The sequence below is a fragment of the Diplotaxodon limnothrissa genome, linkage group LG7 (assembly GCF_057381915.1).
Source record: "Diplotaxodon limnothrissa isolate DT_005_m linkage group LG7, D_limnothrissa_male_GT1.1, whole genome shotgun sequence".
Lineage (NCBI taxonomy): Eukaryota > Metazoa > Chordata > Actinopteri > Cichliformes > Cichlidae > Diplotaxodon > Diplotaxodon limnothrissa.
This window is the reverse complement of record NC_140602.1, coordinates 44,796,837-44,809,643: the sequence shown is the minus strand read 5'-3', so window position 1 is coordinate 44,809,643 and position 12,807 is coordinate 44,796,837.

Sequence of the window (12,807 nt, the reverse complement as noted above, 5' to 3'; positions counted from 1 at the left end):
GCTTGTTTCGTCCCTTGCACCTGTGCTGCCAGGCTGAAAGAGGAAAATAAGCGAGGCACCAGCTCAGACAACCCACGCAGTCATTTGCAGAGATGAACTAGAATTCACAACATGCCTTCTGATTCGCCTGTGCGCCTTCACCACGCCCATCCCGGTCACAGCTTGCAGCTGCATGTTGATACCTGCTCCTTCCTCGCTAATTACTTGGAAAAGAAGGTGACTCAGATGCAATGCAGCTGAAATATTGCATTTGTCCTCACACCTGTAACAACGTCCAGAAAATGACATGAGCAAGCCTCAGCATGGCCACACATCTTCAACCTGGGAATCGTGTGTAATTACAGGTGAAATAATAATAATAATAACATGCACTGAGCTTCTAAGAAAGTGAGGTAGAAACGAAGGAATGCTGATATTTAAGGTAAATCGTATAAGTGCTGCCATTTATGTTACCCCCACGAGATAAAAGTGGAAACATACTGACGTTCCTCAGTGGATACAAAGAGTCCAAGAGGGAAAAGCAAAAGAGCTTGACTGATAAACGCTGCTTCGTCACTTCACAAAACTCAGGTTTATCTGATCCTGTAGGCATGTGCAGCACGGACGGTCATGTCTGCTGCATTCCCCAGGTGAGCGGTGACAGCACGGGTCATCTGAGCAAATGCAAAGGCTCCTTCGCAATCCTGGAAACACTGAACAGACATAATGTTCTCACAGTGGTGTTTGTTGTCATCTTGATAAATATTTTCCTTACTCCAAAACTTCATCACACTCTGTAAATGACTTTTAAGGATACTTATTCAGTCTTTTCAAAGGATTTTACACACACACACACACACACACACACACACACACACACACACACACACAGGCCTCTCTTTTCCTCTTGTTCACTCTCTCGCTGCAGCACACACTGCAGTGCCTCTGCAGCCAGCATCACGTTTTCTGGTTGTCAGAGAGAAAAAAATATGTGTGTGTGTGTGTGTGTGTGTGTGTGTGTGTGTGTGTGTGTGTGTGTGTGTGTGTGTGTGTGTTTTCAAAAATCAGTGTTTCTCACATTGTATTCTGTATTAGTACATTTTTTAATCTAAATGCAGTACTGTGCAAAAGTATTGAGCCACCTCTCATTTCTTTTTATTTTGCTTCCATGAAGCCAGACTTTCTTATCCTTTTTTTTAGCAATTGAGCAATCAATCAATCAGTCAATCTTTATTTATAAAGCACTTTTCATACAAAAAAAAAAATGTAGCACAAAGTGCTTTACATAGTTAAAAGCAGCCCACCCCACCCTCCAACTCACTCCCCGCACTCTCATTAACATAAATGATGTGAATACACACATATCCCTGAAACACACGGGGAGCCAATGCAGCGATTCTAAAACCGGTGTAATGTGGGCCCGCCCTCTGGTCTTCGTCAGCACACGAGCTGCCGAGTTTTGCAAAAGTTGTAAAGTTGAAATATTCTTCTTAGGAAGACCAGAGAGCAGGGCATTACAGTAATCAATGCGACTGGTAATAAAAGCATGCATCAGCATCTCCGTGTTGGCCCGAGAGAGAATAGGGCGGACTCTGCCTATATTCTTTAGATGATAAAATCCAATTTTGGTTACATGTTTAACATGTGGGATAAAACCAAGCTCAGAGTCAAAAATAACACCCACGTTTTTTCACTTGTAGCGAAGGACATAGTGAAAATGCCTCTAATTTAGACAAGAGTTTCTCTCTCTGAGCCTCAGGACCGACAATTAAAACTTCAGTTTTGTCCTGGTTAAGCTGTAAAAAGTTTTCTGCCATCCAAGATCGTATATCTAAGATACAGTTAAAAAGGGCATCCATTGGTCTGGTGTCATCAGGAGACACGGAGATGTACAGCTGCGTGTCATCAGCGTAACTGTGGAAGTTCACTCCATGCCTCCTGATGACACTGCCGAGAGGGAGCATATACAAATTAAAAAGTACAGGGCCTAAAACCGACCCTTGAGGCACACCACATGTCATTCTATGGATCTTAGAGGAGCATGTATCCATACTCACCATAAAAGTTCTGTCAGAGAGATAGGAAGTGAACCAGTTATGTACAGCACCAGAGAGGCCCACCATGTGTTTCAGTCTGTTTAAAAGAATAGCGTGGTCTACTGTATCAAAGGCTGCGCTTAGATCCAGTAGCACCAGGACTGAGAGCTTTTGGGAGTCCCAGTTACATCTAAGATCATTTAAAACCTTTAGGAGAGCCGTCTCTGTGCTGTGGTTCACCCTAAATCCAGACTGGAATATCTCCAGGATCTGTCTATCATTGAGAAAATCAGTAATCTGAGTAAAAACAAGTTTTTCTAAGACTTTACTTAAAAATGGTAAGTTGGATACAGGTCTGTAGTTATTAAAATCATTACAATCCAAATTGCTCTTCTTCAGAAGGGGCCTCACCACCGCCGTTTTAAAGGCAGCAGGGAAGACACCCAACTGAAGAGAGCAATTCATCATGTATAAAAGCTCTGCCTCAAAAAATCCATAAAGTGTTTTAAAGAGTGAAGAAGGGATTGGATCTAAAAGACATGTGGTGGGTCTCACTGTGGAGAAAACTTTCTGAAGGTTCTCAGCATTAACCAGGACAAAGCTGTCCAGTGTCTCCTCAGGTACAATCGAGCCATCAGATGTGTTTACAAACATATCGCGATTAGATAAAATATCAGATCTGATGGCGCTGATTTTTCCCCTGAAGTGGTCTGCAAACTGCTCACAGAGTGAGTCTGTGGGGGTTCTTTGGGAGCTGTTAAAATCAGGGTTAAATAAATGATCTATGGTGGAAAAGAGGACCTTGGGATTATTTTTGTTATTACTGATTATTTTGGCGAAGTATGAATTTCTTGAGTTCCTTAATGTATTATTGTACATTTTAAGTTGCTCGCAAAATATTTGATGGTTGATAGTATTTTTATTTTTCCTCCACCTCCTTTCTGCTGCCCTGCAATTTCTTTTGAGTTTTTTGACTTATACGTGTTTTACGTTAATCTTTTTGGTGGTGAGTGGAGCAACGGAGTCAAGGCTTTTCTTCAGTTTGCTGTTGAAATGATTAAAAATCAGATCGCAGGGTGCAGGTAAAATCACAGGGGGGCATTCGTCTAAAACCCTGGTAAAATTTGCAGCCACTTCTGTCACGGCTCGGGGCAGCAGCCGTGTGAAGAGTGGAAGGAGGACTCAAACGCAGCACTATTTCAGACGTGAAGGGTGATTTATTGACAATACTGAACATAAAGTGGAGATGGCAAACAGAACTAAGGACGAACTAAACTGGGAGAAACTACACAAAGGAGTGGCAAACCTGAACATGAAGGGAGAACAGCAGGGAGAACAGCAGGGAGAGCACGCAGGGAAATTCACCGGGTATGAACACAGACGACGCGACGAGGAACAGAGGCAAACACACACTATAAGTACACAGAGAGACACTGGGAAATCACACACAGGTGGGAGACACAGCTGGACCTGATTAACCTGACGAGACAGGGGAACACTAACACCAGGGACCAATAGAGGGAGCACAAACCCAAAACCCAGTATCTAAAATCCCAAAACACAAACCATCCCAAAACAGCCCAAGAATAATAAAGAAAATAATAACAATAAGGAACACAAACACAAAGTCACTGAGTAATGGCCGCAGGACCATGACAGTACCCCCCCCCTCAAGGGCTGGCCCCTGACAGCCACAGAAACACACCACCAGACCCGGGCGGGCGGCAGGGGGCCCAGGACGGAGGGACCGGGCCATGACCAAAACGAAGGCCCCAGAGTCCCAAACAAACGTTCACAAAACTCACAGGGGAGCCGAGTCCGAAGCACAGTTCAGGCGGCCGGCCACGAAGAAGGCCGTGGCGGCGCGTAAAGAGTTCGGGAGGCCGTCCACGAAGAAGGCCTTGACGGCGCGCAAAAAGTTCAGGGGGCCGACCGTGCGGAAGGCAACGGCGGCCGCTCAGGCGATGGCGGTCCGGGGGCCGGCCGTGCGGAAGGCAACGGCGGCCGCTCAGGCGATGGCGGTCCGGGGGCCGGCCGTGCGGAAGGCAACGGCGGCCAGTCAGGCGACGGCGCCCGGCCAGTAACCTAGCCAGCGGTCTAGAAAATGGCAGTTTAGCTCCAGACCCAAACGAGGCTGGGCCAGGCGAGGCTGAAGGCACGGAAGCCGGGGCCGCAGCAGGCGAAGATGCTGAAGACACTGCTGCAGGCGACGATGCGGATGCTGAAGACGCTGCTGCAGGTGACGATGCGGATGCTGAAGACGCTGCTGCAGGCGACGATGCAGACACGAAGGCTGGACCAGACGAAGATGCAGACACGAAGGCTGGACCAGACGAGGGTGAAGCTGGGCCGGGCGAGGACGAAGCTGTAGCCGAAGCCGGGCCGGGCGAGGATGAAGCTGAAGCTGGACCGGGCGAGGATGAAGCTGAAGCCAGGCCAGGCGACGATGAAGCTGGACCGGGCGAGGATGAAGCTGAAGCCGGGCCAGGCGAGGATGAAGCCGGGCCAGGCGAGGATGAAGCCGGACCAGGCGAGGATGAAGCCGGGCCAGGCGAGGATGAAGCCGGGCCAGGCGAGGATGAAACTGAAGCTGGACCAGGCGAGGATGAAGCCGGGCCAGGCGAGGATGAAACTGAAGCTGGACCAGGCGAGGATGAAGCCGGGCCAGGTGAGGATGCGTCCTCAGGCTGAGGTGTGGCCGTAGCAGGCGGTAGCACTGCCGGTGGTGGTACTGCAGGAGGCGGCACTGCAGCCACAGGTGGAGAAGCAGCCACAGGAGGCCGGACGGGCTCCTCGGGCCCCCCAGCCGACGTGGCAGCCGGTGTGGCATGAGGCCGGACGGGCTCCTCGGGCCCCCCAGCTAGCGAAACAGGAGGCTGGACGGGCTCCTCGGGCCCCCCAGCAGGCGAAACAGGAGGCTGGACGGGCTCCTCGGGCCCCCCAGCAGGCGAAGCAGGAGGCTGGACGGGCTCCTCGGGCCCCCCAGCAAAAACAGCCGCAGAACCAGCAGGCACCGGGGCCCCCGGCACACATGAAACAAAACTAGGAGGCACGTGGGCCTCTGGCACACATGAAACAAAACTAGGAGGCACGCGGGCCTCCGGCACGCATGAAAAAAAACCAGTAGGCACGTGGGCCTCTGGCACACACGAAACAAAACCAGTAGGCACGTGGGCCTCTGGCACACATACAGAGGGCTGCAGCTGCGCCGAGCACTGACCCTGCTCAGGCAGTGACAGCCCGGTGCAGTTCACAGCTGGCATCTTGGCCTCCAGGGGTCCAGAGTAAGCTGAGGGCAGTAACCCAGCCTCTGGGGAAGCCCCGGAGTGAGCAACAGTCTCTAACGTTGCCAGCTTTTGAGGAACAGGTCCGTTGTAAAACAGTTCATCTCCCTGCTTAGAAACAGCGGTGGAAAAACAGTGTGAATATTGTGACTCAGCCATTAATTGAACTACGGGTTGCGGTGATGCAAGCGGTGGTGGTGGCTGAGTGGCTAACTGGAGCGGCGGCAGAACAGGTAATTGTGTCCTTGGGGAGGCTAGCGGTTGAGCTACAGACTGGGAGGCTTGTGGCTGGACACAGAACTGAGCCGGAGAATGGCGACAAAGTCCTGGCTCAGAAGGGGCGGCAGAGAAACAGTCTCTCGGTTTTACAGAGGGTTTGTACACGCCCACTTGCGAAGGATCTGTTACCACGAAGGTAGGTAAGCGACCCGTACAGTCTCCCATCCCGCTCTGAATAGCCCCAGAAAACAAAGTCCCGGAGTCTGGGGAAGCCAATGCATCCCGCTCACTCACCGCCTCAGGCTGCTCGAAAGTAAATGCAGACGGGGGGTGAAGTCCAAGGTCCAAAAGGAGAAACTCCCGCTCCCACGAACAGAGCGAGTCCAGAACCCATGGGAGACCGGTCACCAGATTCTGTAGCCGCCTCTCTATAGCGCGCTGGGACGTGCCACCCGGGCTTTCCAGCCACAGGTCGATCAGCTCCTGTGTGGCATCGATGAGCGTCTCCCGTAGCTCCCTGGACGGATTAAGCGCTGCTGGGTCCATCTTGTGTTCGCGTCGTACTGTCACGGCTCGGGGCAGCAGCCGTGTGAAGAGTGGAAGGAGGACTCAAACGCAGCACTATTTCAGACGTGAAGGGTGATTTATTGACAATACTGAACATAAAGTGGAGATGGCAAACAGAACTAAGGACGAACTAAACTGGGAGAAACTACACAAAGGAGTGGCAAACCTGAACATGAAGGGAGAACAGCAGGGAGAGCACGCAGGGAAATTCACCGGGTATGAACACAGACGACGCGACGAGGAACAGAGGCAAACACACACTATAAGTACACAGAGAGACACTGGGAAATCACACACAGGTGGGAGACACAGCTGGACCTGATTAACCTGACGAGACAGGGGAACACTAACACCAGGGACCAATAGAGGGAGCACAAACCCAAAACCCAGTATCTAAAATCCCAAAACACAAACCATCCCAAAACAGCCCAAGAATAATAAAGAAAATAATAACAATAAGGAACACAAACACAAAGTCACTGAGTCATGGCCGCAGGACCATGACAACTTCAGAGGTTAGATAGCGCCTCCTCACAGTTCGCACCGAGGTCTCCCGCTGAATAAAACCGGTGATGTTAAAAAACACACAGTAGTGGTCAGAGACAGCCAAGTCAACAACAGAGGACACGCTGGTGGACAGCCCATGGGTGATGACCAGGTCCAGAGTGTGTCCTCTGTTGTGAGTCGGCTGCGTGACGTGCTGGGTAAAATCCAAACAGTGAAGAATGTTTAAGAATTCTTTTGCTGCAGGGTCAGAAGGATTATCTATGTGCAGGTTAAAATCACCGGTTAAAATTATCATATTATAGTTTGAATGTATGTTTGTTAAAAATTCTGAGAATTCCTTGATAAAAGCAGCGCTGTCTTTAGGTGGTCTATAAATTGTGACAGATAAAACTGGAGGGCTGCTGAAAACAATAGCATGGAATTCAAAAGTGGTAAAATGATCAAATAAAATTTGTTTGGAGGTGAGTGTGTTGTTGGTTAAAGATGCAGTCCCACCACCTCTCTTACCACTTCTAATAGAAAAAGAGAAATTAAAATTTGGTGGGGAGGCCTCAGTGAGAACAACTGGTGCATCCGAGCCCAGCCATGTTTCAGTTAAAAATAAACAGTCAAGTTTATTATCTAAAATTAAATCATTAATAATAAAAGACTTGTTCGACAGAGAGCGTACATTTAAAAGTGCCATGCTGATTGAGACTGGTGGATTTTTGACAATAGAGTTGGATGGATGTTGATATTTTTGAAGAGGCCGGAGGTTATTAATGTTTTTGGAGTTACTGGATTTATGATAATTCTGTTGCTCTCTGTTTGTGATTATGACGGGTATTGTGTTGACTGTGGGAGAGAGAGGTCCTAGTCCAGAGTTTTGTGTATTACTGTTAAAAGTGGAACAAATATAGGAGCTGGGACCAAGGGGACATCAGTCAGTGGCAGACGGATCAGCAGGTAATGTCAGTTTGGGGTAGTGACAGGGCGATGTGCGGGAGTGCTGTACGCCAAATGCCAAATTTTCGGAGCTTTGGTCTGCCATGGCTGATGGCCTGGGGGGTTAAGGTCCACCAAACCACTGCGTACCATCCGCAGGCCAACGGGATGTGCAAGCATTTCCACCAGTCGCTTAAGGCCGTGCTCCGTGCTTCTCTTACAGATGGCAACTGGGTTGACCGCCTTCCGTGGGTTTTACTGGGGTTGCGCTGTGCGGTTAAAGAAGACCTCGGAGTTTCCCCGGCTGAACTTGTCCTCGGCCAGCCCTTCCGGGTCCCCGGGGAATTCTTGCCCGAGAGCCTGCCCCGTGCTTCGATCCCTCTGTGCTGTTTCTCTGTCCCCCAAGAGACTCGTTTTCTGTTCCTGGCCCAGTGCGCCATTGTGTGCCCGTCACTTTTGTTCCGAGGTTGTTGCAGTTTGTTTTCGTCAGGCATGACGCTCATAGGCCTCCGCTGCGTCCACTGTATGAAGGCCCGTTTAGGGTTATTCAACCGGGCTGGAAGCATTTCCTTTTGGACTTTGGGGGTCAGCAGGAGGTTGTTTCCAATGACAAACTTAAACCGGCACATGTTCTTCTGGATGATCAGGTGGTGCCGGCCCAGGCCCCCCGCCGTGGCCACCCGCCTTCCATTGGACTGGACAACTCTGCTTCTTCCCCCACCTGGCGGGGCCCGAGCTATCTTCAGCTTTTCCTGAATGCCCATGCCAGAACTGGACTGAAAATCAGTGTCAACAGGTTTTACGAAGTGATTAACCCTCTGGGGTCCAGGGTATAATTGGCCGTTTTTGACCACTTTTGATTTTACCTCTATATTTCACCTTTAAAATATGTTTTTCTTGCCTTGTTTGGTATCATTATTTTCAGCACAACCTCAAATATCTGAAATTTGAGTTCTTTTTTCATTTGGGTATACTATATTAGCACAGTTGATCTAAATTCAAACAAAAAATTCAAAATCCGAGTAGAAAAAAGTTATATTTTTTACTGTAAAACCCACAAACATGTTTAACGAATCATTTTCATAACTTGAAATGCAAATAGAAATTGTATATTTCTAAAAATTATGCACAAGTTTTGCAAACAACAAAGTTATAAGGTACTATTTATTTACCTAAAAATGCAGCCAAGGCCTCAGGCGTTTTTTTATATAACCATTTAAATCTATTTACAGAACAATCAGGTGTGCTGCATCAAATAAAAAGGCACACAAATTATTTGTGCCAGTCAAAATAAATAGTTTGTGTTCAGTATAAGACAGAGGAGAACACCACAGGCCCAAACCCTGCAGGTCTGACAGCAGGAGGTGCATCAGTCCAGTTTTCCATATGGGAACTTTGACGGCTTTTTTAGAGCAAATATGAAATTCAGCAGTCTAACTGACACACAATACAAGACAATAACTACACAACAAACTAACTATAGCCTCCAAACACGCTAAACGTCACTAAAGTCTCACATATGAAAACTTGCGATCTCTCTCTCTCTGTCTTTCGCTCGCCCGCTTTCCGTTGCAGGTGTCACCCCTAAAAACTTCCCCTTCTCCCTAAACAACCAAATCTCACATGTTTGCCATATCATTTTTTTGATTGGCTGACATGGTAAACTCTAACACCAATAGGGAAGGGGTGTTTTTTCTTTTTCTTTTTTCACTCGCAAGCGGAGAGTGTTTGCTAGCGCTGTCTGTAGAAAATGCAGTTTTACCGTTCTTCCCGCTGTAAACACCACTGTTTTGTTCAGAAAAAAAACATCGCGTGTATTTTTTATCATAACTCTGGTTTTACGTGGCCCATCGACACAATTCAAAAACTGGTATATAGTTTGAAGTCCGCACTTTCGACCCAAGTTGAAATGGAGACTCTGACGTGCTGCATCTTGTAGCTGTGTCGTCTTAAATTGGTCATGTGATTTTGATGCGCCAGCGCGTTCCATAGTCCGGCGACCCCAGAGGGTTAATCTAAAACTTTAAATTTTCAGTTCAAAGAAGTACAGGAGTGAGTATGTATAGCTATCTGTAAAACATGGTGGAGGCTCTGTCATGGTTTGGGTTGCACAAAAATGTATCAGATTTTGATCCTCTATGTATCACCTGAAAGTGTCAGATTAGCAGCAGTTTCATTTTTTGGGCCCATGATGCTGAACACACTGCCAATCCAGTAAAAGTGTGTGTGTCTTCAGGTTGTGTCATGTGAAGGCTGTGTGCAGGCAGGAGTGGTGATATAGAGGACCCAAAGTGCAGACACTCGGGGGCAAAACGTGAACTCAAAACTGCTTTAATGCTGAACTCAAAAGTAACAAAACTAAGAATCCAAAATAAACTTATACAGACAGACAGAACACAGCAAGATGAAGGTAGATTGCGACACAGGAGACAGGAGGGAAACACAGCTGGGGCAAATCAGGGCTGACGAGACAAAGGAAGCAAAACCAGAGGCATTAACATGAGACACGGACTTTCAAAGTAAAAGAGGAACCACAGACTGAACTTACAGTCACAGACTCACAAGCAGGCACTGCAACAGAGGGAACAGAGACGTGGGACCAGGCAGCCCATTCTCACTCCCGAGGCGTAACATGTCGACGTTTTGTCACGTCCCGCGGCGTTCCTGAGGAACGCGAAAGGAGACCTTCGGCGTTCTTATGGTACGCGGCGGGTTATGGCTGGAATCCAGTGCAATGACGCTCCCGCGTAATAGACATTCCAGCCCTGTATTCCAGCCCTAAACCTAACCTTATCCGTAGCCCTGACCATAACCTTATTCCTGACCTTAACCAGGACTTTAATGATGTTAAATAGCGTGTTTCTAAGCGATTTGAAGAAAAAGAGCAAACGTGTAGATTCAGTCCAGACGGTTCTCATATTTCCTCTTTTTTCCGAGGTCGTCATTTAGGAACGTGGTGGGTAGCCGAAAGCGTAATATGGTGACGATTTGTCACCTAGCGTAAAATGTTACGCTTTGGGAGTGAGAACGTGTTGAGACACAGACAGTGACACAGATAGAATAGAGGGAGTATGGAAACTAAAACTTAAGAACTACATAATCACACAACAAGAAGAACTGGGGAAAATAGAAATGCAAAACAGAAACCAAAACCTTCACAATAATAAACTAAGATGAGAACACAAATAAAGGTACAAAACTGAAACCACTGGCTCAACGACCCAGGTACCCTAACAGGTTGTGCTGAAGAATAAAGTTTGCCATACCACATGTTGACTTTTAGGCTTATTTTAATTGTACAAACTCTCATTTTACCTTGCATATTGTATTTCCATGTATGTGTGCATGTTTCAATAAATCACTGCAACTATTTCCCATTTTCCAAAGATTAAGTATCCTCTGGTAAGACACTGAATGTAACACTTTATAATACAGCCTGTGACTAAGCATGTAATTCTGCTGTAATAGGGTTGAATTTTGTTTTATTTGAAATTCAAAAGTAAATAATATTTACCTACAATTATTTAAAGGTAGGTAGACTAGATTAAAGTAAATTAAGTACAGCGTAAGTCATTCTAAGTAATACTTATATTTACTTTTACTTATAATCGAACCCAAAACTTAACTTATCAGAATTAACAATAAACTGTTCCAAATTCCTGCTAAATGCCTAATATAAAGTGGGGGAAACTCAATAATAGAACATCCATCGTGCACATTAACATAATGATTATTAAATACAGATGTAAAAAAAGGCAAGATTAATGCACTCCATAACATGAACTGCACCCTGAGAAGTACACATTAACAATTTAAGACATGAGGAAAGAATGTTTGTTTTTTTGCAAAAGAACCATAAAAATTATGCAGTACTTACAGTTACTTACACAATACTATGTGCTTCCTTTCCTGTAAAGTTATGCAATACTTATAATATTTAGAATTACTTGTGCACTAAGTAAAATTACTTAGACATTACTTAAAATGTACTTACAGTATAATTCTTTTTTCCCATAGACTTGTTGCTCCCTTATTCTAGCTTGTTTTTAAGCATTTGTAGGCAAATATAATTAAATTCTAATCTGAAATAAAATACTTTGACATTCTATTTAATTACAGGGGGATTTACAGCCTTGGTCATATTATAAAGTGTTAATCTATAATTTATGATCCCTTTTGAGTAAGTCTTTCGAAAAATTCCTCTAAAGAGTTTTAGTTAATGGTATTTCGTTTCTTCCCAGAATAAGATATCCACAGTTCATCTTCTTTCCATTGAAAACAATTTGTGAAACGTTCTCACACCCATCTTCGTCATATCACGTGTCCTTCCTGCTGACAGTCGCTAGGGGTCGCCCTTGAGCGTTTTCCCAGAATTTTATTTTATTATTGTTTTTGGTGTGTGTATTTGTATAAAATATTACTTATATGAAGAAAACTATCACTTGAAATTCTCTCTGAGATGAAATGCTGCTTACTCGACTACAAATATTTTTTGGTGGTGGAATAAATGGAGCCGATAATCTGTTAACGGGACTGAACAGAAACGTCTCAGCTCTGTTAGCGAGCACAATAAAATCACCAGACCACAGACTGTGCACTTCTTAGCAGACATTTTAAAGTCTTCTATCGGGAGAGGTTTCGGTGCTCTTGTTGGTTCCATTAGGACTTTGAGCTCCATCAGTTTGTTTCAATTTAATTCTCTGTAGCAACTGGTAAACACCACAGTGCAACCAGGAGGCCGAGCGCTGCTTCCTGTGTGTGCTTCCACATGGAGAAATACCCCCCCACCCCCGCCAAAAATAAAAGAAGTGGACAGATCTTTTTTTTTTCTTTTCCAGAATTCTGAGAAAACAGTCAGAATTCTGACTGTTTTCCCATAACTCTGAGGTGGGCACCTGCAAGCAACTAGCTTCAGTGACAGCGATGTGTTTATTTTGAGTGTCTTCATAGTTTTATTTTTGCAATACACCAATTTAAACTTCCAACAGTGCAATTTGAGTTCTGGGCATCCCAGGCACTATACAGAAAGGCATAAAGTCAAACATGACGAGTAAAGACAAAAGGACCAAACCATAAACACAGAATGAAGACAATAAAAGGAGACGCAAACTGAATCACTGTCTACTGTTAAAAACAGACGAGGCAGTAAGCAGAACACAATATATATATATATATATATATATATATATATATATATATATATATGTATAAGTAGCTGCTGCCATTGTTGGAAACTGGAATTGACTGGGCCACGCTATGAATTCTGTTATATTGTGGGCCACGAAGGATAC